This window comes from Pan troglodytes, chromosome 4, assembly GCF_028858775.2.
Source record: "Pan troglodytes isolate AG18354 chromosome 4, NHGRI_mPanTro3-v2.0_pri, whole genome shotgun sequence".
Classification (NCBI taxonomy): domain Eukaryota; kingdom Metazoa; phylum Chordata; class Mammalia; order Primates; family Hominidae; genus Pan; species Pan troglodytes.
In genome coordinates this window covers 21,554,476-21,574,910 of record NC_072402.2, presented here as the reverse complement: position 1 = coordinate 21,574,910, position 20,435 = coordinate 21,554,476, and the positions used below count along the sequence as shown (strand labels likewise).

At 38.0% G+C, this 20,435-nt stretch overlaps 1 protein-coding gene and 1 pseudogene across 42 annotated transcripts in view; one reads left to right on the top strand and one right to left on the bottom strand.

The window, feature by feature from the left end:
• KIAA0825 overlaps positions 1–20,435 on the bottom strand; it is a 462,961-nt gene that overhangs the window by 407,912 nt on the left and 34,614 nt on the right. For 38 of the 42 annotated variants that reach the window (XR_010156851.1, XR_010156852.1, XR_008548200.2 and 35 more), the window contains one exon: positions 18,792–18,941. The exons of the other annotated variants lie outside the window; for them this stretch is intronic. The gene's annotated coding sequence lies outside the window, so the exon portion shown is untranslated. The remainder of the gene's footprint in view (positions 1–18,791; positions 18,942–20,435) is intronic. 42 annotated transcript variants of the gene reach the window in all.
• Positions 1,343–5,670, top strand: LOC129144154 (NADH-ubiquinone oxidoreductase chain 5-like; annotated as a pseudogene).

Here is a 20,435-nt window from a genome sequence, read left to right as displayed (position 1 = left end):
TGGTGGGCGCCTGTAGTCCCAGCTACTCCGGAGGCTGAGGCCAGGGAATGGCGTGAACCCAGGAGGCAGAGCTTGCAGTGAGCCGTGATCGCACCACTGCACTCCAGCCTGGGCAACAGAGTAAGACTCCGTCTCAAAAAAATAAAAAAGATGTTTTGGATTCACTCAACTTCAAAGTCAGATTTCTAGAAAAGTTCTATATGTCAATTATAGTGAAACTGATGTTCTTGACAAGTTATCAAAGTCCACTCAATATAGATCAATATGCCCTTGTACACACAATATAAAACTAAAAAAAAGTTCACAGTAAAAATAAATAAGTTGTAGAGAAATATTAGAATAAAAGTTACAGTGTAAAACTATAACAATGACAATTGTATCTTTGAAGTTTAATTTATTAAAGTTAAATCTAAAACTTTCCAACTGTAAAACATTTCTGTGTGCATTGCCTTTTTTAAATTTTTTTTTATGTTTTTTGAGACAGAGTTCCACTGTTTCACCCAGGATGGGGTGCAATGGTGCAATCTCGGCTCACTGCAACCTCCACCTCCCAAGTTCAAGCAATTCTCCTGCCTCTGCCTCCTGAGTAGCTGGGATTATAGGCGCCTGCCACCATGCCCAGCTAATTTTTGCATTTTTAGTAGAGATGGGGTTTCACCATGTTGGCAAGGCTGATCTCGAACTCCTGACCTCAAGTGACCCACCGCCTCAGCCTCCCAAACTGCTGGGATTACAGGTGTGAGCCATAGTGCCTGCCCTGAGCATTTCCTTTATAAGCTAGGCCTGAATTCCTCCTTAAGTTATCAGAACCTCAAAATTATCTGATGTCAGTCTTCCCTCCAACCTGCTATACTTGACACTAGTTCCGCTTTCTTTCTTCCCCAAAGGCTAATCCATTGGCTCTCAGAGCACTGTTTTTCTACCACTTCTATCTTGAATACCACAACTCAGGTTCCTTTACCAGCTCTTTTTCTTTCTATTCCCCTTGTTTTTTTTTTTTTTTTTTTTTTTGCAGACAAGGTCTCATTCTGTCACCCAGGCTGGAATGGCATGATCATAGCCTACTGCAGCCTTGACCTCCTGGGCTCAAGTGATCCTCCCACCTCAGTCTCCCAAGTAGCTGTGACTACCGGCATGAGCCACCATGCCTAATTTTTGAATCTGTGTGTGTGTGATGGAGATGAGGTATCGACTACTGGCATGAGCCACCATGCCTTATTTTTGAGTGTGTGTGTGTGTGTGTGTGTGTGATGGAGATGAGGTATCGACTACCGGCATGAGCCACCATGCCTTATTTTTGAGTGTGTGTGTGTGTGTGTGTGTGTGTTTGTGTGTGATGGAGATGAGGTATCCCTACATTGCCGTGACTGGTCTCTAACTTCTGGCTTCAAGCGAACCTCTTGCTTCAGCCTCCCAAAATGCTGGGATTACAGGCACGAGCAACTGCTCCTGGGCTAGGCTACTTGTTACAAGAGTAGGTTAGAGTCTGTTTACATATCCAGTTAGGTTACTGTTCACTATGTATGAGGAAACCGAATTTAAAATATGTAAGAAGGCAGCTTTAGGTTCAACTTATCCCTGTGCAGGGTTCAAACCCCATCATCTGGATTAGTGCAGCAGTTTTCTAAATCTTTCTTTTATTTTCTCTTTTCTTTTCTTTTCCTTCCATCCTTCCCTTCCCTCCCTCCCTTCTTTTCTCTCTCTCTCTTTCTCTCTCTCTCTCTTTCTTTCCTGTCTCTCTTTCTCTCTCTTTCTTGCTTTCCTTTTTTTTTTTTGGTAGAGATGAGGTCTCACACTGTTGTCCAAGCTGGTCTCGAACTCCTGGCCCAAGGGATCCTCCTGCTTTGGCATGCCAAAGTGTTGGGATTATAGGTGTGAGCCACCATGCCTGGTCTCTCCCTGTTTTTTTGCATCATCACCTTCTAACTCATTCTCTATCTGCTGCCAGAATGATCTTTCTAAAACATAGGGGAAAAAAATCCATGTTTATAGCAGGATTTTAATTCCTTTTTTTTTTTTTTTTTTTTTTGAGACAGAATCTCCTTTTGTTGCCCAGGCTGGGTGCAGTGGTGCAATCTCAGCTCACCGCAACCTCTGCCTCCCAGGTTGAGGCAATTCTCCTGCCTCAGCCTCCTGGATAGCTGGGATTACAGGCGCCCACCACCATATCTGGCTAATTTTTGTATTTTTAGCAGAGATGGGGTTTCACTATGTTGGCCAGGCTGGTCTCAAACTCCTGACCTCAAGTGATCCACCCCCGTCAGCCTCCCAAACTGCTGGGATTACATGCCTGAGCCACCGCACCTGGCTGCAAAATTTTAACTCTGACTGGGAATAAAGTTAGACTCAAGAGAAAATCAGAAGAAGGTAGTTTGTAGTGGGGAAATAGTGTGCTCATTTCATTTTACTTTTAAAATTATTTTTAATTGATAAATTATAATTAAATATATTTATGGGCTACAAAGTGATTTTATGACATACGTATACAGTGTGGAAAGATTGAATCAAGCTAATTAACATATCCATTGCCTAAAATACTTATCATTTATTCTTCCTGTCTAAATGAAACTTTATCCTTTGACCCATATCTCTCCATTCTCCCCATTCCCCAGGCTCTTGTAAACATCATTCTACTGTCTGCTTCTATCAGTTCAATTGTTTGAGATTCCACATATAAGTGAGAACATGCCATATCTATCTTTCTGTTCCTGGCTTATTTCACTTAGTGTAATGTCCTCCAGGTTCATCCATATTGTTGCAAATGACAGAATTTCCTTTTCTAAGGCTGAATAGTATTCCATTGTGTATATATACCATATTTTCTTAATCCATTAATGTGTTAATGGACACTGAGGTGGTATGTCCATTTTAGAATAATGACTTTGAAATACAAGAAATATATCTAGGAAGCACTTAGAAAAGGGGAAACTGAATGTGAGAAGAAGGGAATGAAGCATATTTACATAAAATGTCCATACAAATTATCATCCAAATCAGGACTTTTTTGAGATTAAAAAGCAGGTACCAAAAATTATTAAAATTATATAATTTTTGAAACACATATTACTAACCAGTTAAACAGTTTTATATAATTGCTGACCTATAAACTAATTACATTGAAACACTATTTTTAAAAATAATATTCTTTCAAAAAATTTATATCTTTGCTTTCAAAAGCAAAAACATCTTTATATTGCTTGAAAAATAAATAATGATTCTTGATATATTTTTGCATAGTTTAATGAGTTTCTTAGCTGTATCTGTCATCCACAGATATTTCTTGAAAAATGCATTTTAAAAATATGACTGTATTCTTTTTATATTTTTCCAAGTTTCATTTTATAGTTAGCAAATTTTAAATTGTTCATACCATGAATAGACTCTTCTATATAGATTATAATATTTTTAATTGAGAAAATACTCTCTCTCAGGTGATAAGCTACCTGGTAAATTTATTAAGTTCAGAGTAAATTTTGCTAGATGAAGTACATTCTCAATTTTAATTTTTAGTAATGAAATACATAAATATTTTAGCTCAAATATTTTTACAGGTACTATTTTTTTTGCCTCCATGCAGATTGCATTTCTTTGACCAAAAATTTTAAAAGACAAAACTCATCAAATAAATGTTAATGATTATTTTGAACGGTTTGCTAAATTTAAGTGCTGCAAAACCATAACCTTTCTCAGTTTAACATCATTCTGGATCAGAATGTAAATGTATCCAATAGAAAACTTCATCTCTATCAAAAGATTTTCCACATAAGTCTTGGGCATTTCAAAGCATAATTGGGAATTTCACAATTAAATCTTGCATGTAATTTGAGTGCTTATCATTGTTCAATTGTCCCTTTGATTTCATGAGGATATATTTCAATATCCTCCCATTTGCAAGGTTTGTTTTCAATAATTGCAATTCCTTAAAAGCTTAACATAAGCTGAATATTTTGCCCTCCATTTGTTGAATGCTTTGACTAAATATTTCTAATGGATTCTGAAGAAACTGCGGCCAAAATTTAGAGGACATTTTTACAAAAATGTTTAATACCATGATGGGACACTTAAGTTGATTTACAAAGTCTCAGACATTTCTAAAATCCAAAAAGAAAGTGCATAGTGTCATACTCAGACCCAAACATTAATCAATTTTTCAAATATCTACTTATTTTCCTAATCACCATACTAATTCTAGTCACCGCCAACAACCTATTTCAACTCTTCATCGGCTGAGAGGGTGTAGGAATCATGTCTTTCGTACTCATCGGTTGATGGTATGCTCGAACAGATGCCAACACAGCAGCCATCCAAGCACTCCTATACAACCGTATTGGCGACATTGACTTCATCCTAGCCCTAGCATGATTCCTCCTACACTCCAACTCATGAGAACCACAACAAATACTCCTCCTAAACACTAACCCCGACTTTATTCCACTACTAGGTTTCCTCTTAGCAGCAGCAGGAAAATCAGCTCAATTAGGTCTTCATCCCTGACTCCCCTCAGCCATAGAAGGCCCTACCCCCGTCTCAGCCCTACTTCACTCAAGCACCATAGTTGTAGCTGGGGTCTTTCTACTCATCCACTTCCACCCCTTAGCAGAAAATAACCCACCAATCCAAACTCTCACACTATGCCTAGGCGCCACCACCACCCTATTCGCAGCAGTCTGTGCTCTTACACAAAATGACATCAAAAAAATCGTAGCCTTCTCTACTTCAAGCCAATTAGGACTCATGGTAGTCACAATCGGCATCAACCAACCATACCTAGCATTCCTACACATCTGTACCCATGCTTTCTTCAAAGCCATATTATTTATATGCTCCGGATCCATTATTCATAACCTCAACAATGAACAAGACATTCGAAAAATAGGAGGACTACTCAAAATTATACCCCTCACTTCAACCTCCCTCACCATTGGCAGCCTGGCACTTGCAGGAATGCCCTTCCTCATGGGCTTCTATTCCAAAGACCTCATCATCAAAACCGCAAACATATCATACACCAATGCCTGAGCCCTATCTATTACTCTCATCGCCACTTCCCTAACAAGCGCCAATAGCACTCGAATAATTCTCCTCACCCTAACAGGCCAACCTCGTTTCCCAACCCTAACCAACATCAGTGAAAACAACCCTACCCTGCTAAACCCCATCAAACGCCTAACAATCGGAAGCCTATTCGCAGGATTTCTCATCACCAGCAACATTTTCCCCATATCCATCCCCCAAATGACAATCCCACTTCACTTAAAACTCACAGCCCTAGGCATCACCTTCCTAGGACTTCTGACAGCCCTAGACCTCAACTACTTAACCAACAAACTCAAAATAAAAAACCCACTGTGTACATTTCACTTTTCCAACATACTCGGATTCTATCCCTATATTATTCACCACACAATCCCCCACCTAAGCCTTCCCATAAGCCAAAATTTATCCCTACTTTTATTAGACCTAACTTGACTAGAAAAACTAATACCTAAAACAATCTCACAGTACCAAACCTCCACCTCCATCATCACCTCAACTCAAAAAGGCATAATCAAACTTTACTTCCTCTCTTTCTTCTTCCCACTCCTCCTAACCCTCCTCCTAATCACATAACCTGTTACCCCGAGCAATCTCAATTACAATATATACACCAACAAACAAGGTTCAACCAGTAACTACCACCAATCAACGCCCGTAGTCGTATAAAGCCCCTGCACCAATAGGATCCTCCCGAATCAACGCTGGCCCCTCCCCTTCATAAATTATTCAACTTCCTACACTATTAAAATTCACCACAATCACCACCCCATCATATTCTTTTACCCATAACACTAACCCCACTTCTATTGCTAATCCCACTAAAACACTTACCAAGACCTCAATCCCTGACCCCCATGCCTCAGGATACTCCTCAATAGCTATTGCCGTAGTGTACCCAAAAACAACCATTATATCCCCTAAATAAATTTAAAAAACCATTAAACCTATATAACCTCCCCCATAATTTAAAATAATGATACACCCAACCACACCACTAACAATCAACACTAAGCCCCCATAAATAGGAGAAGGCTTAGAAGAAAACCCCACAAACCCCATTACTAAAACCACACTTAACAAAAATAAAGCATATGTCATTATTCTCGCACGGACTACAACCACGACCAATGATATGAAAAACCATCGTTGTATTTCAACTATAAGAACACTAATGACCCCAACACGCAAAACCAACTTGTTAATAAAATTAATTAACCACTCATTTATTGATCTCCCCACTCCATCTAACATCTCCACATGATGAAACTTCGGCTCACTTCTTGGCGCCTGCCTAACCCTTCAAATTATCACAGAACTATTCCTAGCCATACACTACTCACCAGATGCTTCAACCGCCTTCTCATCAATCGCCCACATCACCCGAGACGTAAACCATGGCTGAATCATCCGCTACCTCCACGCGAACGGTGCCTCAATATTCTTCATCTGCCTCTTCCTACACATCGGCCGAGGCTTATACTATGGCTCATTCCTCTACCTAGAAACCTGAAACATTGGTATTATCCTCTTATTCACAACCATAGCAACAGCCTTCATAGGCTATGTCCTCCCATGAGGCCAAATATTCTTCTGAGGAGCCACGGTAATTACGAATCTATTGTCCGCCATTCCATACATCGGAACAGACCTAGTCCAATGAGTCTGAGGCGGCTACTCAGTAGATAGACCCACCCTCACACGATTCTTTACCTTCCACTTCATTCTGCCCTTTATTATTACAGCCTTAACAACCCTACACCTTCTATTCCTACACGAAATAGGATCAAACAATCCCTTAGGCATCCCCTCCCATTCCGACAAAATTACCTTCCATCCTTACTACACAACCAAAGACATCCTAGGCCTATTCCTTTTCCTCCTCACCCTATTAACACTAGTACTATTCTCACCAGATCTCCTGGGCGACCCAGACAACTACACCCTGACTAACCCCCTAAACACCCCACCCCACATCAAACCCGAATGATATTTCCTATTCGCCTACGCAATTCTCCGATCCATTCCCAATAAACTAGGAGGCGTTCTAGCCCTTCTACTATCCATCCTCATCCTAGCAGCAATTCCTATACTCCACATATCCAAACAACAAAGCATAATATTTCACCCATTAAGCCAATTCCTATATTGATTCCTAGCCACAGACCTTCTTACCCTAACCTGAATTGGAGGACAACCAGTGAACTACCCCTTCACTACCATCGGACAAGTAGCATCCGTACTATACTTCACGACAATTTTAATCCTCATACCAGCCACCTCCTCAATCAAAAATAAAATACTCAAATGGACCTGCCCCTGTAGTATAAACCAATACACCGGTCTTGTAAACCAGAAATGAAGGCTTCCTTCCAAGGACAAATCAGAGAAAAATTACTTGACTTCACCATCAGCACCCAAAGCTAAGATTCTAATTTAAACTATTCTCTGTACTTTCATGGGGAAGCAAATTTGAGTACCACCCAAGTATTGACCCACTCCATCAATGGCCACCATGTATATCGTGCATTACTGCCAGCCACCATGAATATTACCATGTCATACTTAGTTATTTTTGTTTTATTCAACTTCAGTCTAATCATGAACATTTATAGGCTGTTTACCTTGTATATGTATAATCATATTTGTACTTGACAACTACATCTTCCATTTGGATTGGTAGAATATTGCAGATTTTGGGGATGTAATTACAAATTACTGTGTGCATTACAACATATTTCAAGTATAGTCTTCCCCACAGGTTCTAAATTTGCTAAAAGAAGGCATTTATATGATGATGTGTTCCACAACAATATATTTTTAATAGTACCAAGAGAAAATAATTTTATCATTGATGTTGCAGTTTGTAACTTAATTTACAATAATATTCACAATACTGTCAAGTGTTTCAACTTCAACAGAATGAACTTTCAAATGGTTTACTTTGATTTAAGGAATTAGATAAGAAATTTGAACCATTCTTATTGGAATTAATTGATTTTCTACAATTAGAAGTATCCAGTAATACTGACGTACAACTGGCATAATTTAATGATTGAAGTTCTTCTAATGGAGTGAATACATTAACAGCTACTGTTTCACTTTTCATACATGCACAAGAAAACCTGAAACTAAAAATAAAAGAAATTAATTCAGAACAGTCACTTGATCTAAATGAAAAGTCATGCCTGACAGAGTGGTATACAAATGTACCTTCTGTGGCTAAGTATTAAAAGGTAATATTTTTAGATGTGGTCTTAAAATAAAACTGTGTATTAGATGTTGCTGCCTCTTTCACAGATTTAAGTCTTGTTTTCATGTGGTCAGTTATACCATTACAGAGTCATCATGGTGGATGGTAAATGTCAACAAACATTTTATGAGAGTTATACGTGAATTATTTCCAGCAAATCAAGGAAATTCAGTATTGTCTGATAAATGTACACTGATATTTTGTTTTGTTATCACTGTTGCTAAAAAGGATTATTATAAAATAAAAATACATTATCCAGTAATAAAATAAATAAGTAGTTGTAGTTTTATACCATATGATACATGATAAACAAAACCTTTTTAGTGGCCGGGCACAATGGCATGTGCCTGTAGTTCCAGCTACTATGAGACTGAGGTGGGAGCATTGCTTGAGCCCAAGAGTTCAAGCCTGTGGTGTGCTAGTAGTGTGCCTGTGAAAAGCCACTGTATTCTAGCCTGGGCAACATAGTGAGACTCTATCTCTTAAAAAAAAAAAAAAAGCCCCACAAAAAAACCAAGTTTGGACTATATTCACTCTATGGCAAGAGTAAATAAAGACTGGGAAATGTGCAATCAACTGACCAGGGCACGGGCACATCAACTGGCCAGCAGGGCTGGCAGCATTAAGTTCTTCTGCTACCACCATCACCCAAACCTGAAGGAGTTAGCTGTACCTAACTGCTCATGTCTGAGTGTATTCACTTTATCAGTAAGCACCCTTCATGTTGTTCTTGAAAAAGATGTTTTACCTTACAATCCTTCTGGAAAGGATCTAAAAAAGAAAAATGGGCTATTGGCAATTTAGCCACATGTTAAAGTATGAGCTTCATTCATTACACTGGAGACTCACATATGAACCATGTCACAATTTAGAAGTACACAGTATAGGTCAACCTAAACCTATTCTGGTTTATTTATATATAACTGTTAAATAATACTTCACTCAAAAATGAAAAATCTGCAATTCATTAAAAATTATAATCTACCTTTCTATGGCATGACATGGAAAGATTTCCAGAATATTATATTATTTCATTTAAAAAATTGTAGAACTATATATACAGCATAATACAGGATATTTTTGAAAAAACAAACTATCCCATAAAATAAAGAATACACACTAAACTATTAGCAGTGCTTATCTGTGGGTGATACAATTAAAAAGGGACAGCAGAAAGGGAATTTTAATTCTTTATAATCGATTTTTGTTTGATATGATGAGTGTCTCACTTTTGACACCTAAGAAGTAAAAAATGAATAAGAACAATATAATAAGTGTTGGCGAAAAGAATCAAACTCTGTAAAACATTTGAAGAGATTTATTCTGAGCCAAATATGAGTGACCACGGCCCATGGCACAGCTCTCAGGAGGTCCTGAGAACATGTGCCCAAGGTGGTCAGGGTACCGCTTGGTTTCATATATTTTAGGGAGAAATGAGACATCAATCAAATGCATCTATGAAATACATTGGTTTGGTTCAGAAAAGCAGGACAACTCAAAGCTTGGGGGGGTTGGGGGGGTTGTTCCAGGTTATAGGTAAATTTACACATTTTCTGGTGACAATTGGTTGAGTTTGTCTAAAGACCTGGGATTGATAGAAAGGAAATGTTCAGGTTAAGATAAAAGATTATGGAGACCAAGGTTCTTTTTAAGTGTTTTTTTTTTTTTTTTTGAGAGGGAGTCTCACTCTGTCATCCAGGCTTGAGTACAGTGGCACAATCTCGGCTCACTGCAACCTTCACCTCCCAGGTTCAAGCAATTCTCCTGTTTCAGCCTCCCTAGTAGCTGGGACTACAGGCATGTGCCACCATGCCCGGCTAATTTTTTGTATTTTGAGTAGAGACAGAGTTTCACCATGTTGGCCTGGCTGGTCTCAAATTCCTGACCTCAAGTGATCCACCTGCGGAGGCCTCACAAAGTGCTGAGGTTACAGGTGTGAGCCACCAGGCCCAGCCTCTTTTGGAAATTTTACAGTGGCTGCTGTTAGAGTCAACAAATGACAAATGTTTCCTATTCAGATCTTTAAAAGGTGCTAGACTTTTAGTTAATCTCTTCAGGATTGGGAGGGCCTGGAAGAAAAAGATCTAGCTATGTTAATAGAGATTCTTTACAGATGCAGATATTCCCCCACAAAGAAAGGCCTTGCAGGGCCATTTAAAATATGGCAGGGAAACATGTTTTGGGGTAAAATATTTTGCTTTTCTTTCTTTTCTTGTAATGTTATCCAGAGTCAGATTGGAAAGTCATGATATATAGAGTTAAATAAAACCCATCTGATAAGAATTTCTGGTTTGTAGGGCATGACTCCCCAGACCTCTTAGAAATTTGGGCAAGATAAAAAAAATCAGACCTTAGTCCTCATAAATATTACAAGGCATTAGCTAATGGTGTATCAACTGAGTGATACAAGTATCAAATAATCTAGCAGTCTTGCAGCAGGGAGCTCCCTATGGGCAGATGGAGATAGGAAAGGCAAGCCTCAAGAAAAAGGAAGGCAAAGGATTTCCTAAAGGTTGGGAGCCAGTGATCTTCCAATATCCATAGCTTCACAGGCCCCACAGTTGGAGACATTTTAATCTCTCACTATACATAGGTTCAAGCCCTCTCCAACTTGAGGAACGATCCACAACTAGTAAAGAAAGGATGGCCAGGCGTGGTGGCTCATGCCTGTAATCCCAGCACTTTGGGAGGCTGAGGTGGGAGGATCACAAGATCAGGAGTTCGAGACCAGTCTGGCCAACATACTGAAACCCCATCTCCACTAAAAATACAAAAAATTAGTCGGGTGTGTTGGTGTGTGCCTGTAATCCCAGCTACTCAGGAGGCTGAGGCAGGAGCATCGCGTGAACCCAGGAGGGGGAGGTTGCGGTGAGCCAAGATCGTGCCGTTGTACTCCAGCCAGGGTGACAGTGTAAGACTCCATCTCAAAAAAAAAAAAAAAAAAAAAAAAGAAAAGAAAAAAAGAAAGGACATAAGAAGTCCCAGACATTAACTTTAGAAGTAGATAATGTGTCAGTCTGCTTATCTCCCTGCTGTTTCACAACCTCAGCTCTTACTAACTTGATTATTGCCAATATATAATTATGTCTTCATTTTTTTAAAATTAATTTTTGTTAGCTTGTCTTTTTAGAGACAAAGTCTTACTTTGTCACCCAGGCTGGAGTACAGTGGTGCCAGTATAAGCTCACTGCAGCCTTGAACTTTTTAAACTCAAGCAATCCTCCTGCCTCAGCCTCACAAATAGCTAGAATTAAAAGTATGAGCTACTATACCCGGCTCTGGTTCTCATCTTGACATTTCTATGTACTGGGATCCCACTCTTAAACCCCATTCACAGCTACCTGCTCCAGTTTCATGGACTACCATCAACTGGGGGCCCTTGTAATTAAAGTGATGAGAACATCCCTGGAGCATCAATGGAACTGTTTTGGAGAACCAGAGCAGAAAAATCATGGATGAAAATAGTGAAAGATAAAATTGAAGAGGTATGCTATGGACAGATATTTTAAGGCCTTTTTATTTTTTCTCTCTAGGAGGAAAATATTTGGACTTTATCCTGTACATAAGAGGGAGTCAAAAATGTTTTTTTACTAAGGCAGCACACGACTAGTGTTTTATAAATATTTATAAAACAAGGTGTTAAGATGGTTTGGTGTGGGGTGAGACAACAGAGAGAGGAAGATCAATTAGGAAGATAATTAGTAGATATGAAGGCGATGATAAATAGGAAGAGGACGTGGCCATGACGAAAAAAAAAAAAAAAAGATAGATCTGAAATGACTTTCCAGGATATGATAGATAGCTTGGGGCCACTGAGTGAGGCAGACAGTTACAGCTCAGAGAAAACTAGGCCGCTGTTACATGTTCAGGCACAAACAAGCTTGGGCTTCAGGCCCAATTCACCAGAGAAACTAAACAGGGCACATGTGAAAATTATAAAATCATGTTAAGAGGCAAAAGGATGGTGGATTACATTATTAGAAACTAGCAATAGTAAAGCCAAAGTATGGTTCTCCCTGAGCAATAAAAATCAGCGTGGAAGAAGACCAATTATGACAGTAGTGACTAAAATAAAGAGGTGGACATTGTCCATGCAATGCATATTTGATATCAAAGGCTTTTCTGGTCTTGCTAAAGGCAGCCATAGATACCATACATTGCATACACATGCCGGCCTTTGGCTGAGGAGTGGGTGACTACTATGTTTGCCCATAAGGATTTCTGCAGGCCAGGGCCCCAGGATAGACCAGAGTAGAAAGATGAGGCTATAAGGAAGTTTATGCAGTAAGGGATAAATTATTACAAAGAAAATTCTTTATGTTTAATCTGAATGACAGAATGGTAGCTTATGAATAGATTTTAAAAACTTAGGAGGAAAATAGTGGTAAGAAGGCATAGCAAATTAGTGTTAGACATAATGATTTTGAGTAGGCCGTACAAGTGGAAATGTTCAGAATACAGAGGAAGGTGATATGTGAGAGAAATGCATGAGAAAAGATAGTGCTCAGATGTCACACTATAGTTCATGAGACTAAGATGTAGCCAATCATAACAAAGTATTATTTTTCAATCTTTAAAAAAACCTTAACATACATACAAAATAAACACAAGGGTGAATAAGAGAATCAACATTTATAGCAGTGTATCATGTTGCTATGGTTTGAATATTTGTCCCCTCCAACACTGATGTTGAAATTTAATCCTCAATGTGGCAGTATTAAGAGGTGAGGCCTTTAAGAGGTTATTGGGTCATGAGAGCAAAGCCCTCATGAATGGAGTAATCCATGCATGAATTATGGATTACTAGATTAATGAGTTAATAGATTAATGGGAGTGGGACAGTGGCTTTATAAGAAGAGAATGAGAGATTTGAACAAGCATGCTCAGCCACCTCACCATGTGATACCCTGTATCACCTCTGGACTCTATGTAGAGAGTCCCCACAAACAAGAAGCCTCTAACCAAATGTGGCCCCTTGACCCTGGACTTCTCAGTTTCCAGAACTGCAAGAAATACATTCCTTTTCTTTATAAATTGTCCAGTTTCAGGTATTCTGTTATGAGCAACAGCAAGTGGACTAATACACATGTACTAATAAAACTAAACTAACTTACATTGCTGCTTCATTACTTGGTGAGAGAAGAGACATCTACTCATGGAAGAATCTATTTACTCAATAATGGCACCTTACATTTATAAATTATAATAGTTGTCTACTAACATCTCCTTAAATATGTAAGTTACAGAGCTAATAAATGAGATGACCAAGATTTTAGTTATAATTAAAAGAAAAAATTTAACTCTTCTTAAAAAAAAATTTTGTTCAATTTGTTGGATAATGACTCACTGGTTTAAAAGATGCACAGCAATTTAACATATGTGTGTACACACATATCTCAAAAGAAAGCTTCACAAAGCATTACTTACCCTTAATACTTGCTCTTACATTTTCTATTCTATTCCTTTTCATTTTTTCTTTTTTTTCTTTTTAATACTGCCTATAGCTTCTAAGTTGATTTCAGCATCTATAGTTTGGCTTAGAGATTTTTAGATTAAAAAGAGACATTTATGATCATTTTATAGAACCATCTGTAAAGCTATGATTGAAAAATCCAGAAGAGATATTTTTAAGAAAATGTAAAAAAGAAAAAAACCAGAAAATGAATGGTTGCGAGCTACTAACAGAGTGGGAAGAGACAAAGGATAGATAAAATCAGGTCATAGGGTGGACAAAAACAGTATCAAAGAGGACAATGTTGCAAAAATGAATGTGAAGTCAACAAAAGCTTATTTCAATACATGTCTTTACCTTTACTGCAGGGTATTTCAAAGTGTAGTCCAAAACTAATTTAAGCCAAAATACCAGGGACACTTGTTAAAAATTCAGATACCTGGGCCCCATCCCAGACCTAGTGAATTAAACTCTCTTTGGCAATTGAAAAGTTTCCCAGGGCATCCTTTTAACTAAGTATTGTTATCTCAATTCCTTTTACAAATCAGCTTTCAAAGTGGTACTTTCCAAAAACATGCCAACTCACTTCACACATAGGTATATTTCTGAAAAGTTGTTAGGTGAGTACTTGTACACCAAACCATTATTCCCCTAAAGACTATCATGATCATTTCAGAATTATGTTCATCCAGAAAGAAACAAACCAGATTTGAGACCATTCAACCTTTAAACAAATATTCTTTATCTAATTTTTCTGTATTACTTATGTAAGAGGTTGACCAAATGGACTCACATACTCATTATTTTTACTTAGTTTAGAAGCATGTATATTTAAAATTACAACATACTGTTAACACACTCCATTTTGACTTTGAACACTTTGAACTAATTGCACTAAACTTAACTGGTTAATTATCATAATCAAGTGGCATTTAGCAGAACTCACAAACAGAAAAAGTGCCACAGGAAGACAGTTTTCAGAAAATACAAAAACTGAGGTTTGTGGTTTGGACTCTTAACAGCAAAGATATCCCTTTATGTGGTGAGCTCTGCTAACAAAAAGTATTTGTCAACTTCTTCCCAATAGATAGCCAAGAAGTATGAGATGTGAATCTATTCAATTCAAAGATGGAAATAACAGGTAAGAACAACAGTAGTTAATATTTATTCACTTATCTCATTAGAGGTTTCCTTCTAAATCCTTTATATGCATTAACTAATTTAATCCTTACAACAATTCCGTAGACTGTGGCTTTAGACCTCATTTGAGGATACTGAGGTATAGAATTATATAATTTTCCTGAGATCCCACAGCTAGAAATAGGAGGTGAGATTCAAAACCAGGCAGCCTGTCTCCAGAATCTACATTCAAAGACAGTGGGATACACTAGGATTTTAAGAAAGTCTTAGATGTTGGAACAATTACCTGCCTCTATATAAATGCTTTCTGTTTATGTTTTTTTTCTGTTCTTTATACAATTGATTTTAAGATAAATTGTGACTACCTTGCATCCCTGCTTATGCTTAGTTACTAGATCTCATTATAATGCTCTTGAAATATGACAGGAATTCCAAAATTAGCATCAAATAGGAATTCAGCATCATACAGAAAAATAAAAATGTATTTTAAAAGATACTTAATTCTAAATTTAAGGGCAGAATAGTATAGTGGTTTACAGGCTGTGCTTCTCAATTTTTCATGTGCCAGTCACCTAAGTACATTGTTAAAAATGCAGATTTTCAGCAGCTCTGAGATTCTGCATTTGTAGCAAGTTCCTGGGTGATGGTAACACTGCTGGCCTGAAGATTATATTTTGAGTAGGAAAGGTTCAGAGTTCAAACTCTGGAGTCACACTGCTTATGTTTCTTTTTTTCTTTTTTGAGACAGAGTCAGACTCTGTCACCCAGGCTGGAGTACAATGGCATGGTCTTGGCTCACTGCAACCTCTGCCTCCTGGGTTCAAGCGATTCTCCTGCCTCAGCACCCCCAGTAGCTGGGACTACAGGAGCGTGCCACCACACCCAGCTAATTTTTGTATTTTTAGTAGAGACGGGGTTTCACTATGTTGGCCAGGCTTGTCTTGAACTCCTGACCTCGTGATCTGCCCGCCTCGGCCTCCCAAAGTGCTGGGATTACAGGCGTGAGCCACTGCACCCAGAAACACACTGCTTATGTTTCAGTCCCAGCTCCATTACTTACTAGTTGTATAACCTTCTCCTTATATACCTCTACTACATCCGTAAAAGAGTGAGAACATTAAAGGGTTGTTACCAAGATTACATGGGATAATCCATAGATAGTACATAGAACAGTCTCTAGCACATAGAAAGAACTCAATAAATGTTATCTCTTAGTGTTATTGAAAAATATTAAAAGCATATATTGTATCCCATTAGAAAGCCATTTATAGAATTGATTGATCTGGCAGAAACACTAAATAAAATGTCATCATTCTTTTCCAGGCAGTCACAAGAACATCACCGTACAATGAAGGACATTAAATACGTAAGTTAGAACCACTACCCAGCTTTATTAAATACATAAATCTGAAAGTGCTCTAAATGAATTTGCATAAAGCTGGCTTGGTCTATGATATTTAAAGAGCATATTTTGTTTCTATGCCAGAAAACTTTTCTATATTGCAGGTATACACTGAGTTCCAATTCATTTATTTGAATAGCTTCCTCTGAATTTCAAAACAGGCATTTTAGTTTAAAAAATTTTATTTCAATGAAATATATGTCAGTACTAGTATTAATAGCAACAATAACAATGATTTTAAATATTTGTTCAAGGAAGAACACTGCTATAGTTTAAATAAATTCAGAGGATTTAATCAATGCCTTCACAGACAACTGTACACATATTCAAACTTAAATACATTGCAGCACAATTACTTCTCGCCTTTGAGAACTGAGACTTAAAAGAATATTATTTATCAAAAATGTGGTGATTTAATAATAATGCTATATCAGAGAAGCCAATGTGTAGGAAAAGTAGAGTTAGGACCACAAATGAAGATAAAATTTCATAATAACTGAAATGACATTTCATAACAAATGAAAACTGTAAGAAATTTATTTCAACATTGTTGAAAAATAAAGACATAGAAGGAATGGAGTACATTAGAAAAGAAAGACTAATGTTTACCCAGTCATTGATTAAAACCAGAGCCAGGTGTTTCAATCAAGAAGAAGATGAGAGCTAGAAAGTGTTTTTGGTTGGTGGCTATCTTTAAGAGTCAGCAAGAAAAGGTCAATAAATAATTTGCCTATCCTTTTATCTTTTATTTTTCCAACATAGGTGATCAAAAAAACTGTGGTATAAATTCTATTATATTTACTTTTCTAAATTAAAACTAGATTTAACATAGCAATACAGACCTGCCCTGTAAAAGCATGACAGATTAAGAATCAAGGAAAAGGGAGGGATCTGGGTGAGTGGATTATTCTTTCTTCTCTCCCCTTTCTCTTTCCTTACAGATTGGTGTTCCTGGCTGCTCCTTTGTCTGCTGTGGTACTAGGTTTTTTAAAAAATGCATAACACATAAAATTTTACTTTCATTTTACTTTCTATGACAAGTGTTACTTTAAAATAATAAGATTTTACCAAAAACTCTGCATAACAATGCTTTATATAAAGGACTACCAGATGTAGTTTCCAAGGCAGGGCTTACCTGTACTCAATTATATCAAATAAGCATTCACAAAATGAAATTAAACCTGTGCTTTTAGTGAAAAAAAAAAAATCAATAGTGAAACATGTGGTTCTTTATATCTATAGAGGTGATAACACCAACAAGATCAAATCATTAGGATTAGAGGTACAAGAGGAATAGAATTTGAACAGAATTATACCAACGTCATGTCTTGTTATTTGGGTTTACATTTTTCTTAATCAAATACTGAAAAACAAAAATTTACTGAAAATGCCTAAGCTAACTGTTTTCCATTTATAAATTAGCTGTCTCTCACCTCCAGAGGAGCAAGGAATTCCACTTCTGTATGACCTATTTATGCCTCTTAGATTTATCACATGCATTTTTTTAATGACCCTGAACCAAAGGAAATGTAGAAACCTATTTGAAAAGTTGACATTAAGGTTGTGACACCAACCAAAACAATAAGAATTTAAAGTTAAACTGACACACAATCCCCAAATCAGTCTGTTATACTCCTAATTTAAAAAACAGTTCTAATGTGAAATCGTGATAGCATGTCAGCCTTTGCTTTGAAACTCCTGAATTTTGTCATTTGGTGTTTGTGTCACAACCTTAATATTATTTAAATATACTTTTTAATATCTATTATTTAAAAAATATCTTTGAATTGAAGATACTCTAAAGCTTTGAAGAAGCCAACCTCAAAGCACTGCATTCCTAGCATGCCACTTTTATTAGAAGTAGTGCATAAAACATTTGCTGTTGACAAATCTAATTCATTAAAAGGTGAGGTGGATGCATTTTAAAATAACTGGCTGGCATCATTATCTGCAGTGCCTTTTATAAATAATTCGTCTTTTCCCTTTTGACTGAACTTGTCACAGTTCCCTTTCAGAGTCTGAGTGTTATGCCTTATAGTCAATGCTTTCAACATGTTTAGACAAGTCACAAGTTAAACAAGCAGTGGTATTTTATTTTCTGGAAATAAGAAAGGGTAACAGAAATATGAATTATTTCATTCAATTCATTGATTTTGAACTAAAGACAAGTAAAGTCAGTTAGTGGTGGTTTTATCTCACAAGAATTTAAAAATAAAAGTATACTGTTTGCATAGAATGGGGAATTTCAAAGAAAGGAACATAAAGAGAGATGCCGGTGGCCCTGCTGCAGTGTTGTGTAGAAGACTTGGTTAAAAATCAAATTGTGCTTTCCCTAACATTGGAGATCAGGTAAATCATAAAGCCGACAGCTGGCTGGCACACTAACTTCCTAAAGGAGAAAGCTAACTGTATTCTCTTAGAGGCCAAAGGAATAGAATTATAGAAGCTTTCAAGGAAACTGAGTAGGCACAGTATAAATTACTCAAAATATGAAGAAAAACATTTCTTACCTAATTTTATTTCAGAAGACACTAAGAATGAACTGGTCTTCGAATCCTAAGGAGGTAGAAAATTATTTCCTCAAGGGTTGTCAGCAGAAGAACTGTCTCTTTTCTAGTAACTTCAGCAACGTTTTTTTCCCCAAAGTATGTAAAATGTACCTGAAAAATGATTGCACAAAGCTTTATCACTGCCACAATGGGATGGAGGGCATATTCACATTAGTTGCCCAGATTGCTAGTGACAGTACTACCATTAAATCATGACATATGGACTTGAGTCAGGAAGAAGAGATGTTGGAAATACACAAAAACATCCTGAAGATTACATACATAAGAAAAGCTTATTAATAAGATAGTCCATAGACTGCAGCAACACAGGTAATAGGGGCACCTTGGAAAATGCATATTTAAAACATTCCTTATATTTTCACTAAAAATTGATCACTCCTAAAGAAATTTATCACAAAGAGAGTAACGTGTGGTTGCACCATATAAAACAAGCAATGTTATTCAATCCAAATACTTTTTTTCTTGTTTAGTTACTATTTGCTCCAAATTATTTATTAAAACCATCTTTTCCCCATTCTTCTGGGTGATCCTGTTAAAAACAGATTGCTGGGGGAGGCGCTTCCAAGATGGCCAAATAGGAACAGCTCCGGTCTACAGCTCCCAGCGAGATCGACGCATAAGACGGGTGATTTCTGCATTTCCAACTTAAGTACCTGGTTCATCTCACTGGGACTGGTTGGACAGTGCGTGCAGTCCATGGAGGGTGAGCCAAAGCAGGCCGGGAAGTGCAAAGGGTCGTGGGATTTCCCTTTCCTAGCCAAGGGAAGCCGTGAGTGTCTGTACCTGAAGCAATAGTACATTCCTGTCCAAATACTGCACTCTTCCCATGGTCTTTGCAACTGGCAGACCACAAGATTCCCTCTTGTGTCTGGCTTGGTGGGCCCCACACCCATGAAGCCTTGCTTGCTGCTAGTGCAGCAGTCTGAGATCGACCTGGGATGCTGGAGCTTGGCAGTGGGAAGGGTGTCAGCCATTGTTCAGGCTTGAGTAGACGGTTCTATGCTCACAGTGCAAACAAAGTGGCCCAGAAGCTCGAACTGGGTAGAGCCCACCACAGCTCAGCAAGGCCTACTGCCTCTCTAGATTCCACCTCTGGGGGCAGGGCATATATGAACAAAAGACAGCAGACAGCTTCTGCAAACTTAAACGTCCCTGCCTGACAGCTCTGAAGAGAACAGTGGTTCTCCCAGCACGGCGTTCGAGCTCCAATAATGGACAGACTGCCTCCTCAAGTGGGTCCCTGACCCCTGTGTAGCCTGACTGGAAGACATCTCCCAGTCAGGGCTGACAGACACCTCATATAGGCAGGTGCCCCTCTGGGACGAGGCTTCCAGAGGAAGGATCAGGCAGCAATGTTTCCTGTTCTGCAGCTTCCACTGGTGATACACAGGCGAACAGGATCTGGAGTGGACCTCCAGCAAACTCCAACAGACCTGCAGCTGAGCAGCTGAGGGGCCTGTTAGAAGGAAAACTAACAAACAGAAAGGAATACCATCAACATCAACAAAAAGGACATCCACACCAAAACCTCATCCGTAGGTCACCAACATCAAAGACCAAAGGTTGATAAAACCACAAAGATGG